The 16,685-nt window shown below is 35.6% G+C and overlaps 1 protein-coding gene across 1 annotated transcript in view; it reads right to left on the bottom strand.

Moving 5' to 3' along the window:
• The window catches only part of CNTNAP2 (contactin associated protein 2), a 1,042,914-nt gene that overhangs the window by 489,293 nt on the left and 536,936 nt on the right, over positions 1–16,685 (bottom strand). The gene's annotated exons all lie outside the window — the stretch shown is intronic.

Here is a 16,685-nt window from a genome sequence, read left to right as displayed (position 1 = left end):
ATTTTTAGTGTAAGACAAATGCCATCTATGGAAGGCAAATACATATACCCCTCTACTGCAGCAGAAATCCAAACCTACCCCCATAAAATAAATAAATAAATACTGATTTTTTTAAAAATGGTGTAAATACAGACTAATTTCAAAGTCAAGAACAGGCAACAGCCAGTTAAATGGAAGTGTAATAGCCTTCTTCAATATCACAGGATATTAATTACCCATGAGACCATAATGGGATAAAAACAATAGCAGAAGCAGGCAGTGTGATGTCAATGTTATTTATCACATTGATAATTTTCAAGTAAGAGAGGCATGAATGGAATCACTTGCTAATTTTTAAAAATAAATTATGTCTTTATGAAACATAAACACATTATGGACAAAACTGAGACTGTGTAAATGAGAATTAGTTTTGGCATGGAGCAGTATAAAGGCGGAGTTAGGACTTGGGGGTGACTGTCAATGAAACCATAATGCCAATCAGCATATAAATATATAAAAAGGTGACCTAACTATACACACACTTAATTTACACAAATAATTCTAAAATTAGTGTATAACTAATGCGATTCCAGAGGTCATTCATGCAAAATCTATTATTTCTCCTTTGTCAACAGCTCATTATTCATAAGATTGATTCTGTTTTAAATTATGTTATTTCCTGAAAAAAGATTCTTCTTTAAAAATGTTATCACATTAGTTTTAAAAAAAGGCAACTTCTCTTTCACTCTCTGCATGTACAATGTGTATAAACTCCCATGAGCAACCAGATCATACAAACATTAAAAGAGTATGTATATATATATTTTTTTTATTTACAGCTAGCAAGAAGGGCTTGTGTCCTGTAAATACTTAGCTTTCCACAAAATTAACGAATAACACTTTAGAAAGCATTAGAAAAAATGCATTTAAAGTACCATTTACCTTGTACATGATTTACCATGTACATCTTGCATTTTTTATAGTCATACACTCCTTTACCATTTAGCAGAAAAATATATAATGAAGAATTGCGTATATAATTAATGTTCCTGTCATTCATTAAATCTGTACCCTATAACAAGAGTGTTCATTACTGTAATTAGGACACGAAGAAAAGCTTAGACTACTTAAATGTTGAATTGCTTCTATGCCAAGGTAGGGAATAGGAGAGCTAAGGTGATCAGAAGCTGGATAGTGAAGCAACTGTAACTACAGCTGGCACTGTTTTCTCCTTTCCTGAGAATATTAAAAATGAGAATGGCTATTTATCAGTACAGTGATAGCTGGGGATACACTGGTATACTGAGACATGTCTCCTGCCATTCACTAATCATGTGTCTGGAGAAAGGCAAAAACTGGTTGCTGTGAGACTGAAGGTACTAACTTTACTTTTCACCCTCAGATGCAGCATATTCATATGGTCTACATTCTCCAAGTTTCTCCTTTGTGCAGATATGCAAGTCCAATCCCCTTTTTTTTTTTTTTTTTTTTTTTTTTTTTTTTTTTTAATCAGAAGCAGGAAAACTTCTGTATTTTTCCCATGTTATTCAGTTTCTCATACACTAGCATACTACCTGTGGAAAAAGAACAATTCTGACCAGTTTGTATTTAAAGAGCTCAAATATTTATGGAAAGTATTTTCACTGTGGTTTTTCTGCAGGAAGAAAGACTGCCCTTTCCCCTAAGATTGCCTATTAAAATATTGCCTGTTCTCATTTTTGAAAGTTAGTATGCCCTAAGGACCACAGCTGTTTGGTATTCTGAAGAAGGGCTACACTGGCACATTTGGAATGCACATTGGGTTTTTCATTGAAAATAGTATTTATTTTCATTTTTACGTATATGATAAGGACACGCATTCCTTATCAGCTATTCCTTCAGTAAGATCCAAATATAAGGAACACTTATGAGGATTTTGAATAGGTCAATTAAATTTTTTTTGTAATTATTAAAGAATTCTTGATAGAATAAAATTCCATTTTCAATTGCTTAGACCATTACAAATTTATAATTATTTTCTCAAAAATACTTTGTGATAATTGTTTGCTTCAATTTACTCTTTTTCACCTAAAACGTTTTCAGGGCAAACAGTGAAGATTCTTAGAAGGAAGGACAAAAAAAAATACAAAACATGTCTGCTACAATAGGGGAGAGACGGTTGTAGTGATTCAGAAACTTCTGAATAAAATTCAATTTAGATAGGAAATTACTTTAATAATAAGTATAAAATTTGTTCCTTAAATTTAAACATTTTTCCTACTTTTACCTGTAAACTATTCTTCATAAAACCCAGAATTTGTCCATGACCAACAAGACTTGATCAATATTAATGCTGAGATTTTAGAAAACTTTGTGCTAAGATACCTGGTAAACCCAGAACCCACTATATACTAGAATTAGAAAGAATTAAGCCAGCCCTAGAAGGCAAATTAATGATCATATTTATGAGAATGAAGACTTTTCTTTTTTTTTTCCTTCATTTTGGTTGCTGCAAGACAAGAGATCCATCTCTCCTCTGCTATCTACTTTTTCCAGAAAAGCAAGCTTACTTCTTCATGTACAGAAAGGAAGGAATTAGATAAACACTTTGGAAGGAGAATGAAAAAAATATAGCATAGCATAAAGTTAAACCATGATTAAATTGAATTTGTTGATGGTCAGAGCAGAAGTGTGAGTGTGGAAGGAAAGATAGAACTGACTAAAAAGGACTAAAAGTGAGAGTTAAGTACATCAGGGGAAGCCAAGAAGACACAGGTGTTGGAAAAGGGAAGAGTCTCGTAACATCTGGCCAAGTGAAGGCTGAAATTTTAGAAGGATTATCTTGATGAAGCCATACCAGGACTGAAGGTGAGTGAGATGGATACAGGACAAATAAGAAAAGAATCTGTAATGCCAGGAGAATGACATCAACTAAATAAAACCAAAAAGGTAATTAAACCAAAACAAAATCCCCCCAAAACAACCAAACCAAAACAAGAAAGTAAACAAACACCCTAGCCAAACAAAGAAAAAAAATTCCCATAAGGTTTCTACTGGGGGAGAAATGTGTCAAGAAGAATTTATTGAGAGCAGATAATAGCAACAGATGTATGAAGGAACTCCAAAGTCATGGAGAAGAACAAGTGGCAGGCAGATAATGTGCCCAGGAAGAGTCAAAGAAGGAACAGAGACCTAGCTGGGGAAACAGCAACCTAGGAAAGAACTCAGGCTGGCTAGGCAGAAGGCTACTGGCAAATGGGCAAAAATCAGAATTAAAGATCTGTTTGGCAAATAGGGTAGAAGAAAACTAACTCAGGCAGCAACAGAAACAGAAGAAAAATAGCTGGACAATTCAAGGAAGGGAACAACTAAAATGATTAGCTAAAATAGGATATACCACCAGATGCCCAGAAAAACCAACAACTTCTGATTTCTCTCTGAGCTTTACCTGTACACAAAGTGAATATGCACAAGATTTTCTTAGTTTTGTTCTGTAGGTTGGATGCAAAATTTCTTATTCTGCTTATTGACCCCTCTGAAGGGTTATCACAGTGATTCCATTTCATTGTTTTTCCCGTGTCCAGAATGATGTCATCGCACAGCCTCAGATTACGTAGCTGTAGCACATAGAATTTTCTACTTCATTTTTTACAGAAGTGGGAAGGCATATGTAGCAAAATGGTAAACAGGAAAGATAAGCTCCGGAAGTGAAAAAATTCTGTCTTAGAAAAATGGATACCTTTCCTCATACTTCTACCGAGATTTTTTTTTTGATGATACCTAGTAACAGGAAACAAACATATTCCAATGCCTATTTTCAGAGTGACTTAATGTGCCAGGGATTTAATACACAACAGTGCCAGAAGATACAAATCAAGACACAAAATGCCACGTCACAACAAAGACAGCTCACAATACTGGACATTTTTACCTTTTACCTATGTGCTTCTGCATGGCATGTGCAGAAGCAGATGAAGGGGACTGCAGATGTGAAAAGAAATGCAGAAATCTTTCTAAGGCAGTCTCCTAGGCACCATATGGATGGACACATGTAAATGGGCAATTCTGTACTTACAGCAATCAATTAAGCTTATGGCTAAATTTCTGAGTGACAAGGAAAAAACCCAAAACATTGAGTAACCACTTTTTAAGTATGCATAGAACATTCTGTGCACTAAATTAATTCTTGAAGGGTGTATGGGGAGAACCATTATTTAATTAGAGAGCTTCTTATTGCATATATATATTAAATGGTGCCAAACTAAAGTTGTAAAAGCCTTAGATGCCTCAGATTTTCTAATGTTTGACTTTGCAGTCGTTTAAGCATTTGCAGCAGGCTTTTAAATGCCTAATAAAAATATAAAGTGAGATCACAACTGGAAACAGTGGTAGTGCATTGTGCTGATAGCCTTATTGGACAGAGAGTGCAGCCTCAATTGTTTTTTTTCCTAGACTGAGCTCTTCTCTCACTTCTGGTGAAAGCCATTTGAAATCTCTCATCTGTTCCAGACACACAAACAATTTCAACAGTTAACGAATTAAAAAAGAACAAAGGTTCCTTCAAGAGACTTCAGTCAAACCACAGCAAATTCCTAACTGAAAAATATAGGTCCCTTTAAAAAAAAATAACAAAAATACATATAGTACAAGTCTCTTGAACCAACTTGAAATCACTGCAAAGGGGAGAATATTAGTTGTTCTGCAAAATACAAGTTGCTCAGAAGTACCCTAAGGACTATTATTTTGACCAAAAAGTGTATGATATTTCAGAACAGGAGCAGATTAACTTCTTTGGTGAATATCTTGAAAAGAACAGTGCACAGCAGGATGTCAAAGAACACACACAGAGATATAAAAAAGATTATGATCTAGAAAATATTTATATTGTGATATTGACACATAAGATAATAATGGACCTTTTATCATGGAATGAGATTTTTTTTTAAAAAAAAGGGTGTTATTGCTCTTTTGAATCTTATTCTTCCTATGAATAGAATCCCTCCCAATCACCTGGTCTGAAAGACAATCATGAAGCATTTTTTTGTTTCTAACAGGAGGAGTCAGTGATTTGGCTAAGGACAATTGTCTTTCTCAAAACATATGCAGAGCACTGTAAGCAAAATGGCCTTTTGCAATATTCAATGCACAGTGGAGTAAGCCTCCAAATTTCACTTCAGTTTTTGTTTTATTTATATGAGTAAATATTTAAATGTAATTATTGAGGTATGACTATTTTCTAGTTGATTGCAATGAACTTCTAAGGAATGATTCAATAACAAATTATTTAAATCTGTATCAATTAAGGCTATTTATTTTAGTGTTTTTTCTTGCCTCTCATTCTTTTTCACCTGTGCTGTAAAATACTAACTCACCCATTGGGCTGAAACATCTGCTTCAGAAACCACAGCTGAGAACCTGACCATAGAGGAGTTTCAGAATAAAAGAATATTGTCATAGGTCTCTTTCTAAATCTGCAACTTGAATACAACAAAACTGCTACAGAATGTTTTTGCAATGTAAAATGGACTGAATCTTCTTGACACAATAATGATCATAGAAATGCAGAATTCTCTTTAACAAATCACAAAATTGTTCAGTCTCATGGAGAGCTCTTTTCACACTTGATTCATAGGTTAGTCTTTGTCCATAAACACACCTGGTTGACCTTCTAGGGTAGCCTTCTACCCTCTTCTTTGTATTTGCTACTCTGTGGTTCATGCACTTTCAGTCAGGTCCTTGAAACTACTCATAAAGGTGTGCTCCAAATCATCTGAACAACAGAAGGTTAAAAAAATCCAGATAATCATTCATATCTGAGAGCCATATAGAAGATGGTTCCACAAACAGCTCCAATTGTTAAAATGATGAACATGACCTGCAACGGAATGGAGACATCTGCTTTTGCCATTATAAAAATGGCAAGACTTTTCCCTAAATAACGAATGAAAGCACACATGTATTCACTAATTTAATGACTATTATACCAGTGGGAAATGGGGCAGTGTGCACGAAGGGACAGTGCACGAGGCCTGTAGTATACTTTCTTCCATCCATAAGGTTAAGCCTATATAGACAGAGGCTCAGTTGCACGAACATATTTTCATGAGCCTAGGAAACGTGGTGAAAATACACCAAAAAGGCAGGGAGGAGCACATTGTGACAGTCAGAAAACACTTTCATGATGACAGTGATAAAAAGTCAAAGGAAAGTAAGCTTTTGCTACCATTCTGATTGAAAGAAACTTGAAATTGTAAGAGAAGAAACTATCTCTCTTGTCTGGTTCCCACTGGGCCAGGGCAATGGGCCTCTGGCCATTCAGAATAAAATAAAAAAAGGACTGCACTGGAGGAACATCAGACTGAATCAGAAAACTGCAGCCACCATCCCTGCTTTGAATGGAAACAGACTGTAATCTTCAGTCAAGCAATTTCAGCCAAGCATCAGGGCAATCAGCAACCTTTTTCATATTGTTAACACCAATATCAGCCATTTTTATACAACAGACAATAGCATTTAAATAACATGTTCAGAAAAAATGTGTGGGATCTGTAAGCAAAATTTTATCAGTCCTTTTTATTACAGAGGAACATTTGATGAGTTGCTTTTAATTTAACAGCCAAGAAAGTAAATTCCCTTTGGTTTTAATTTTATTTTATTGATTCCTTTTTTTTTAATAAAACTGAAAAACAAGATGCTGTAGTCATTGATACTGCATTTAAAAGAACCAGTATAATATTTCAAGTTCACATGCAACTAAGATAATGAGATGACTTTGTTACTGCTGCTTTGATTTAGGTGAACTGAAACTTTTAATTTCTCAAGTATGGAAAGTGTTGCTTTTTCTTTCAAACACACATAATATACTCTTTAAATTATGACAAAAGAAAATCAAAACAAGCAAAAATTTCTTGATTGTTAAACCTTTATCTCACACAAAAAAAGATGAAGACGACTTTGGTCTGCTCATGATAGGCAGAATGAAATGATTACTGAACTTACAAAAACTAATAATTTATAGATGATCAAATTTTACATCTGTATAATATGGAATAAAATTAATGCATCCAAATCAAAATATCTTTCAAATTAAACTCAGGAAATTTCCTTTAGGCTTAAATAATAGTCGTTAAAGGCACAGCACAGAATGCAGAACAAAGTTAGAGGGTATGGTTAGATTAGCAAAAGCTGATTCATCTCTTCAGTTACAATAGTTTCACAATAATACAGCAATAGTAGAAGCAAAGCAACCCTACACTGATATGCAACACAATCATATTAGCATCTGTCCTTTCCATTAGATGCCATGATTTAGATACCACAGAATATCCTGAGTTGGAAGGGACCCACAAAGATCACCAAGTCCAACTCCTGGCCCTTCACAGGACACCCCAAGAGTCACAGCATGTACCTGAGAGCATTGTCCAAGCACTTGACGACTGTCAGGCTTGGTGCTGTGACCACTTCCCTGGGGAGCCTGTTCAGTGCCCAACCATCCTCTGGGGGAAGAACTTTATTCTAATTCCCAACCTAAACTTCCCCTGACATGACTTCCATTCCCTCAGGTCCTGTTCACTGGTCACCAGAGAGAAGAGATCAGTGCCTGCCCCTCCTCTTTCCCTCATGAGGAAATTGTAACTGCAATGGGATCTCCTCTCAGTCTCCTCCAGGCTGAACAGACTCAGTGACCTCAGCTGCTCCTCACACAGCTTCCCCTCAAGGCCCTTCACCATCCTTGCTGTCCTTTGGATACTCCCTAGTTGCTTAATTGTTGGAGTCCATGTTTCCATGGATCCTCCACAGAGAGTGAAAAGTACAGAGATAGAATTAAAGCCTTTAGAAAAATTAGAATATATAAAAGCTTTAAATGCACAAAGTAGAAATCTAACCCTTAGCTTTAAGCTTTACATGCCCTAAGTCCTAGTTCAGTGTAGAAGGACACAGCTTCAGGCCTAGTGATAGAGTACGGACATAACAAAAATAGAGTAGGGTACTGTTTATAATTTTTAGTATGAGTTTTATGTACAACAAGGTAGAACCTTATGCTAGTAAGATAGAGTTTTATGTTAATAGATATGCTATGTGCGTAGGTTTTGACGCTGATTTTCATAGTTTTACGAACTTTAGAATTGTACCTAGATTGGTTAGTGTGTAGATAAAAGATATGAATATGCATTTTGCAATTTGGGATAAAAAGCCTCTGGGTCAGTTGGTCGGGGGATTGATTGATCAATCTGATCAATCGATCCAACCTCCACCTCCTGCAGCCTGAGGAAGGAGCCTTGCCAGGGAGCCGAATGGGATTCTAAAGGTATCATCTAAAGGTAGCCTGGCATCTGGGCCCTGGGGTCCCGTTCCTTCCCCCTGCGAGGGTTCGGGACCCCAGGGATCCTCCCTGGCCCCTGTGATCCCGTCCCTTCCCTTTTTCCCTGTGGCGTTTGCCCCGGGACTCTGTTCGGGGCTGCTGGGGAGTCTGTGAGGGTTCCTGTCTCTGCAACCGGGAACTGCAAGGGTTTGGGACCCCGGGACCCCTCCTTGTCCCTGTGACCCTGCTTTCGGGAACTCTGCCAAGTTGGGGACCCTTCCACTGCTACTGTGATCCCTGCGGCCGGGACCCTGTCTGGGATCTGTGATCTTGTGTTCCCTTTCTGTTATTGTGACCCCACGGTTGGAAAATCCTGCATGGGGTCAGATGGGAGGCTGATTTACCTAGAGGCTGTAATGTCAGATATGTGCTTTGCTTATAGTCTTACTAGTTCTGCTTGTTAGGAATTCTGTGCTTTGTTTGCTGTTTCATTAGAACTCTGTGTGTTAAGATTTCTATGCTTTAGTTATTGTCTTGTTTAGACTTTGTTTGCCTAGGTTTATAATTGGTTGTAGAATAAGGCCGCTCTCAGAACTCTCGTGCCTTCAGATATGTGCTTTTGTATAAATAAATTACTTTATTTAGATATCAAGATGTGGTAAGATCTTTAGAGACTTTATACCCGTACCCAGCCTAGGCACTTAATCCCTTTTTTATATCCAAGTGACCAAATATGCTCTTCTTTAAACCACTAGTGGTATTTTCCTTCTGGAATCATACGGAAAGCAGAGTGGGGAGATTAATCTATGATAACAACATATGATGCAGAAACTCTGATGTCTCTCTCAAATAATGTGATAACACTACAGCCTCTTTTCAAAGTTTCTATCTTTTGGTCCCAAGAGCAATTAAAAGCCAGTTTCTGGGTTCAGTTTATCAAATCTCACTTTTGAATCTCTTCTTCCTCTAAATATAAACCTTGGAGTTAGTTATATTAGGGTTTAGGATCTTTTTCCTTTTTTTTTCTTTTTTTTTTTTTAAGCCTTAGCTTGTTGATCAAGAATTAGTTGGCCAATCTTAGCCCAAAGAAACCCTCAAAATTTGTTACTTATTTTCAAAAGCAGAGGGTTTTGCAGGAATGCACCATGGAAAAATACATGAATACAGACTGTACCTGGCAAACACATAACTATAAGCACCAGTGATTATTAAGAAGCTTGCTTCCTTTCAGCATTTGCAGCAGGGGAACAGCTGTGGTGATTAAAGGATATAAGGACCAAAAAATCCATATGCAATGACAATAGTTTTCATAAAGTGATAAAATTAGAGAATTGGACAAAGTTTCAGGCTTGGAGCTTGAAGAATTGACTCATCTTGAATTTTTGCATTTTTGTTTGTTTTTCCCAAATGAACCAGATGTTCTAATTTGAAATATGCACATATAAACAAGTAACAGGAGGGATGTTCCATCTTTGTCAAGCAGCCTCTTTCTGGTATTATCACAGCTGGTTCTGGTAGTAACCCTAAAGTTCCAATTCCTCATGAGTCTGCTGAAGGAGAGAGCAGCAGATCATCCAAACAGTCTCTGGTCTCATCTCTGTCACCAGCTGATTTCTCTTGTGGCAAACCTCCTCTCTCTGCCCAGTGTGATGGCATAGCTAATTAAACAGGACTATTTATTTGGCCGATGCAGTGAAGTTTCTACTCATCCAGGGACAGAATTTTCCTCAAATCTACAATACAGTTCTGCTCAAAGTTCATTCAGACCTCATTAATTTCTAAAAGAACATATAGAATTGTGGAGTTCAGAGTAGAAGTTTATTGAAACTATTCTATCACTTTAATAAATACTCTTTTCCCTACTATATGTATCAATATTAGCATACTCAACATAAATGACACATTTTAGTCAAAGCCACAATTCATTCAGATGATAAATATGATTTGATTTTCCCAGACATGTGATAAAATTGTTGACTATTAGGTTTCTAATTCTGCCTTACATGTGTAATTGGACTTCAGCAGAAAACAGGAGTTAAACATTATATGGACAATGTAACACTTTCTATGCTAAAAGAATAGTATCTGTTTTAAAATATAAAAAACCTCATTCATAGGTGAAAAGTTGATTAAAAATTTTATTATAACTCTAAATAATTATAAGAAATGTAAATTATAATTTATGTTTAGCCAAAAATATAAACACCTAATTTTACCCAGCACTGGATTTACATTTCCTTTTGTTAAACTTTTTTAAACTGGTTTTTTTTAGAATACATAAATAATTTATATTGTAAAGATGTATGTAAAAATATGTTAATGGATTAGTTTTTAATGAGCTGTTGAGAACTAGTATACTTATATTTGAGATGTTTAGTCTTAGGAATACACTGAGTGAGATAGTAATCCCCAACATATATTTTGTAGTTAAAAAGAAGTGAAGCAAATCTAAGGTAATGGAAAAATTTCCATTTGATTTTTCTAAACCTCTTAGGAGTTTGTGCAAGCCCATGTTTGTTCACATCAGTTCTTTCGAGACAGGACATGCAAGAGTATGTGCTGTGTTGTGCCTGTAAGAGAAATCCAATCTAATGAATCAGTCTACTGTGAGAGCAGGAGTATCTTTTGGAAACAGTGAAAAACAAATTCAAAGGTAATTACAAAGAGTTTCTAAAGGGAAACCATGTTGTGAGACACAAAAAGACACTTGAACATGAATTAAAAAAATTAATTTGCCTAAGATTCAGTAAGTGTTGGCAAATTTTGAAGCAACGCAAGTCAAGATCCACCTGTCCATGATAACACCATTATCTAGCAGCTGGCTGCACTGTGCAGGCCTCTGTGGAATGGATCTCCTGCTCCCCAAGGAAAAGCTGCCTCTTATTTTTATTGTGATGACTTGACATTAAAACTTATGTGATGTTAACAACATAAAAAATATTCCACTATTTATGGGAACATGATGTATCCACTACTGGTTAATAACATTTAATGGACACTGTTATTTACAGAAATATAATATATCTATTACAGGTATTTGCAAACCAGTAGAGGTTAACCTAGATACCTGTTTTTCAGCTACCTGTAGCATCTAAGGGAATTTCAGTCCCATCTTCACCCATCATTACATTCCAGATAATAAGTGTGTAAACCAGTGTAGTAAATCTAGGTGAAAAACTCCATTGTTTTATTTCTTACCTAGAAAAAGAGAATAATTTGTAGTGCTCAGCTATTAAAAAGAAATCCTGTTAAACTTTTAACTCCTCATTAAAAATTCAAGAAAATTAATATAAACCTGACAAACATCACTTTTAGTCTTTTCAACATCCTTCTTAGAAATAAGAAGGAAATGAAAAGGAGCAAAGAAGCAAAAACATACTGAAGATTCCAGGTAGAGAAGAACTACATTTACTGGATGGAAAATAAAAGTGGTAATGGTAAAAAAACCTTAAATACATAAAGTAGATAAAAATATGGATTTTAATGACCCATATGCCTGCAGAGGCAAAAAGATACAGTAAGTGACAAAAGATCAATGAATGTTCATATTTTAAGACCTTGCTAACTGGACTGGGTAGAAGAGATAAAAGAATTTATGCAAGGGATGGAAAATCTGGACCAAAAGATAGAAAGCCCAGCCTGGCAAGAAAATTGAGGCTAGTGAAAAGGTCTGTAAGCAGCACATAGCAGCATATTGCTAACTGAGCTGCAAATAGTATTTCTGAGGAAATGCACTCAAGTAATTATAGCAGGCCTTGTTTGGGTTTGTTGTTTTATTGTTTTGATTTTTTTCCCACAAGTACAAATCATCAGTGAATAAAAACTAAGACAGCAATGCAGTATGAACAAGTGGGCAAACTTGACAGAATTTGCCTCTAAGTTTAACTCTGCATTGTAAAAAGAAATCCAAACAGTTATGCTGCAAGATGAGTTTGCCAAAAAGAGAAAGGATAATAAGAACCAGCATAATTTTTTCTATATTACAGTTGTGAATTCAGTTCTGCAGGAATACACATTTTTACAGTCAGGACTTGATGGTACCCTTTCTAACTGCTACAATCTGGACCCATCAGAGCATTATTGTTCCACTTGTTCTGTTCTATTTCTCTGAATTATAGTCTGAAGTGATCCATGGCCAGTTTATATCCCCTTATTACTAATTATCCTTACTCTTAAAATGTTGTTATACTTCCCTGATGGCTACACTACTGAAGTACTTTCACAAAATTAATACACTTTTCCAAATTTATTTATGTTTGTGAAACCATCCATGTTGTTAAAATTAGTACAGGTCTTTATATTTTAGAGATCTCTTATTTCCCGTAACACTGTTTTGGTTGGTTTTAATCTCCTTTACATACATAAAATGAAGCAGATGAAAAGCAAAATACTATGAAAGGAAAGAAGTATGGAGAACCGAATGTTAGAAAAAGGTGTGGTCTACAAATGGTTTCAAAAATAGACCTGAGTAAGTAAGGAATTGGATACAAGTAATGATGTAAAGAGATTTTTCTGGGGAAAGTGAGCAATCAAGAGTCATCAAAATAACACCATTAAGGATAAAATACTTAAGAGGTTTATTTTTTTATGGCTTGAAAACTGAAAATTTTGTAAATTTACCTACTATTGGTGATGTATTAAAACCACTGCACTATGTATTGGTCATAACAATGCTGAATGTTTTGTCCCCAGTCTGAGTACCCACACTAAAGACAGACTACAAAAATATCTCAAGAATATATGACTGCCACAGAGCAGATCCCGAACCAAGGATGTTCCAGCTATTCTACCATCTGAATCTGCAAGAAGTATGATACAGAAAACTGTAATGAAGAGAAAGGTACAGCAAGACTGTAAGTTTAGGGAGTGTTATCTACAACTTCATATATGTTTCTAGAAGAACAAGTTTCTTATAATTGCGTGAAACTAATTTTTCTTTTCAATCTTTGGACAACTCTGTCTAACAATTTTAAGCTGTTTCCCTCCTCATAGCTTCACAAAAAAATAGACAACTTGCTGATCTACAATACATTTGAGTGAAACACAGAAGAACACCCAGCAGTTTTGGACCAGTGCATCCTTACTTTAGACACTGAAAGCATGGCTGCACTTCAGCCAAAGGTACTTTTGTATGTCATACATTCATACATGAGTGACATGAACCTGCTAGAGTGCTACTCATTAGTGTAACACATCATGAAGCTCAGTGTGGAATACCAAAATTATCCCTGGACTTTGGTAAGGAATACAGTCAGGCCATTTGCCTATACTTAATCTAGCACACCTGTATCATTCCAGTATTCCCATAATACACTGACAGAAATACACAAGTAATAATATAATGTACCCCTTACTTCAGGCAAGGAAAGCTGCCACTACCAAGTAACACCAAATAGAAATAAAACATTCCACCTCAGCCTATTTGTAAGAACACACAAATTCACTCTTATCTACAAAGAGATACTCTGATTCTCCTTATTCCATCTTCCTCCACAGCTCTCCACAAACATTTTTTTTCATGCTGTTCCCTGCTGCTGAAGGAAATAGGTTTCCTTTCAGCTTTGCCTTCCAAAGGAAACTCCCTCCTGATATCTCAGGTCCGTAATATACAGCTCTTGCAGAATGCTGGAAGTGGCTGGGTACATTATCTGGCCTCTGCTACCCACAGCTAGTTGCCTGAATGATCCTTCTCTTCATGTTTTTTGAGGCACAAACTTCTCACTTACTTTTGAAGAATAAGGAACCAGCAGTGGAAAAGGTAGTTTTCTCTGGAAACATAGCAGCAGAGACATGTAGTGCTTATTCCTCCCAGCTCTCACAACAGACAGCATTTCATGGCACTAACTTGTGCTTTTATCACACCCTAATGTATCTTAGGCTTTACTGAAGGAGGCAATTCCTGAAGAAAAGGGATTACAAAAGGATCTCAGATACAACTAAAAGAAAATACCCTAAAAAATATATATATATATATACTTTGTATGCTCAAACTCAAAGGACACGAAGTCTTAAAACCAGTTTCAACCTAAAAGGCCATTTCACAATATGCAAGAACTAGGCTCATGATTTTTTAAAACTTATCTTTTTGTGCTATTCCTCTTAGTATTGATTCATAAGATGCTCAGTTGCAGGCACAGATTTTTATCATCGGAGAATGTATTCTCTTAATGTCTTTACATTCATGAGGTTTGCACAGAAACATTCTGTGACTTTTCCTTCCTGTCAGCTTCATAAAAATTCTGAAAGTCTAGGTGATTTCTCTACCACACAGGCAGTTGGAATATTGAGCCTGAAGAGTTACCAGCTTGTGGATAAACTCATCTGGAATCTTCACAACCTAACTAGGAAAGAGCTGAAGTTTTAAACACAATTTATTAGACTTTGGTTTGGTTCCTTTCATATTCCCCTACCTTCTACATATGCTTTACTTGAGTAATCACTTGGGTTTTCCTGATTTGTTGCCAAACTGACTCAGAAGAATGATGCTATGTCAGGTTTCAGATGATGGATGAAGTAGAAATGCAAAAAAAGATGCTAAACAGTAAATATTTTGTTAAAGCCCACTAAAATCCAAAAGGTTTTTAGATATTTACATTCATAGGACAGGTTTTCAATTAATGTATTTCCCATCTGTCGTTGTGTTTGTACATTGCAAGAGCCAAAACAAGAAGAATTTGATTCTACTAGTGCTTTTTGATATATTAGTTAATTACAACACAATCATATATAACAATGATGAGCTTGTGAAAAGCAAATTAATTATTCTCCTAGGATTATTTTTCAAAGTGCAGTATGTTTCTCATAATGATAAATAAAAATGATGAACCTCTGTGTTTAATTTATTTATTTATACTAAATATTTTATTCTAAGGGATAAAATCTAGTGAAATCCTAAAAATATTCTGTCTCCTTGAGGAGATATATATAGTAAACCCATCAGTTTGGTTACATTATGCATAAGGTATGTGGCTTTTCCCATCATAGTTACTATTCAAAAAAATAATTTTAAAGACTGATTATGGTGGCATGGGACAAGAGATGTAACTCAGCATATTTTCAATGAGAAAACAACTTAAAGTTTGCTTTTACAACATTAAAATTTGATTAAGGTCATTCCTAATTTGAAAAAAAAAAACAAAAAAAACAAAAAACAACAAAAAAACCCAAAAAAACCAGCACATCTTTTAATGTCCTTTGACAGCACAAAACATTTTACCAATGCTGAAATACATAAGGATGGGCTAAACACTTACCCAGAACCATGTCCCATTTCTAAGTAGGTTGGTGTATTATGCATTATTCCCCCAGTAATTTTATTAGTGTAACAGAATTTGAAGTCATCCATTTATTGAGCCATAAGAAATAAAATTGCTAGATCTCTGAGCTGTAGATTTTTTTTTCCTTGCCTCAAACAAGAGGAGAAAGGAAAAGAGTAAAGACTGAACAGATTATTATAAACCTTCTGCAGAGCTACAACTCTTCCACACCTCGTATTTCAGGAGCTTGAATGATAAAGAAAGGTATCAAGGGATCTTGCTTGCTTTGATATTGATTTCAAAGTAAGTAGGGTGCACATTATAAGGACTGTGTCCATATACTTGTCTGGGTGCTCTCATGGAGTTGAAACTCTTGGAGGGCTTGGACAAATTGGGAATGAGGGAAAACTGCAGAGTTTTCTTTTAACATAAGAGTATTTCTATCTATAGAAACCGAGAGATTTAGTCCAGTAAATTTTTACCTTGTATAGTGTCCTCAACAGCCCTTGCAGGTTTGACAGTTTAGTGCCAATGAAATCTTTTCCTGCAAGTCCTATAATACTGCTCCACCTCCCTTTTGGAGTGGGACAGGGAGAGCCCAGACACACGAGAATGAATGACATGTGGCATTTCCTTGTAAACTGCCAGGCAGTCTCTCAAGAGCATAGGTGGTAGAACTCTGCTAGATTTCATCTACTAGTCATCTACCCTGGGCAAAACCCCCAAAAAACCCAAAAAAACCCACCCACACACCAAAAAAAACCAAAACCAAAAACAAACAAAAAAAACCCCCAAAAACAAAAAAAAAAAAAAAAACCAAAAAACAAAAAACCCCACAACAACAACAAAAAGTATTAGTTTAATGAATCTGTAACCCTTTAAAAAAAGACACAATATTTTAAACTCCTGTTTAATCTGAAATGAATAATAGCTTCTATTTTTGCTGCTTGGCCACAGGAACATTCATAAGATTCAACCAGTCAGAACATGTACATCTTTTTCTACTGAATATCACTAATTTACATGCAGAAAAAGTATATATGCTATATTTCTTCTTGAGGTAGCAGTACTTCCTCAAGAACAGTACAGTTCCAAATTAACTTCCACAATAATAAAAAAAAATCAGATTTTAAAGAGAATGGAACTGCAGATCTTAGTCAAGTTTTATA

Source organism: Prinia subflava, chromosome 1 (genome assembly GCF_021018805.1).
Source record: "Prinia subflava isolate CZ2003 ecotype Zambia chromosome 1, Cam_Psub_1.2, whole genome shotgun sequence".
NCBI lineage: Eukaryota > Metazoa > Chordata > Aves > Passeriformes > Cisticolidae > Prinia > Prinia subflava.
This window is presented reverse-complemented; position numbering and strand designations above follow the sequence as displayed.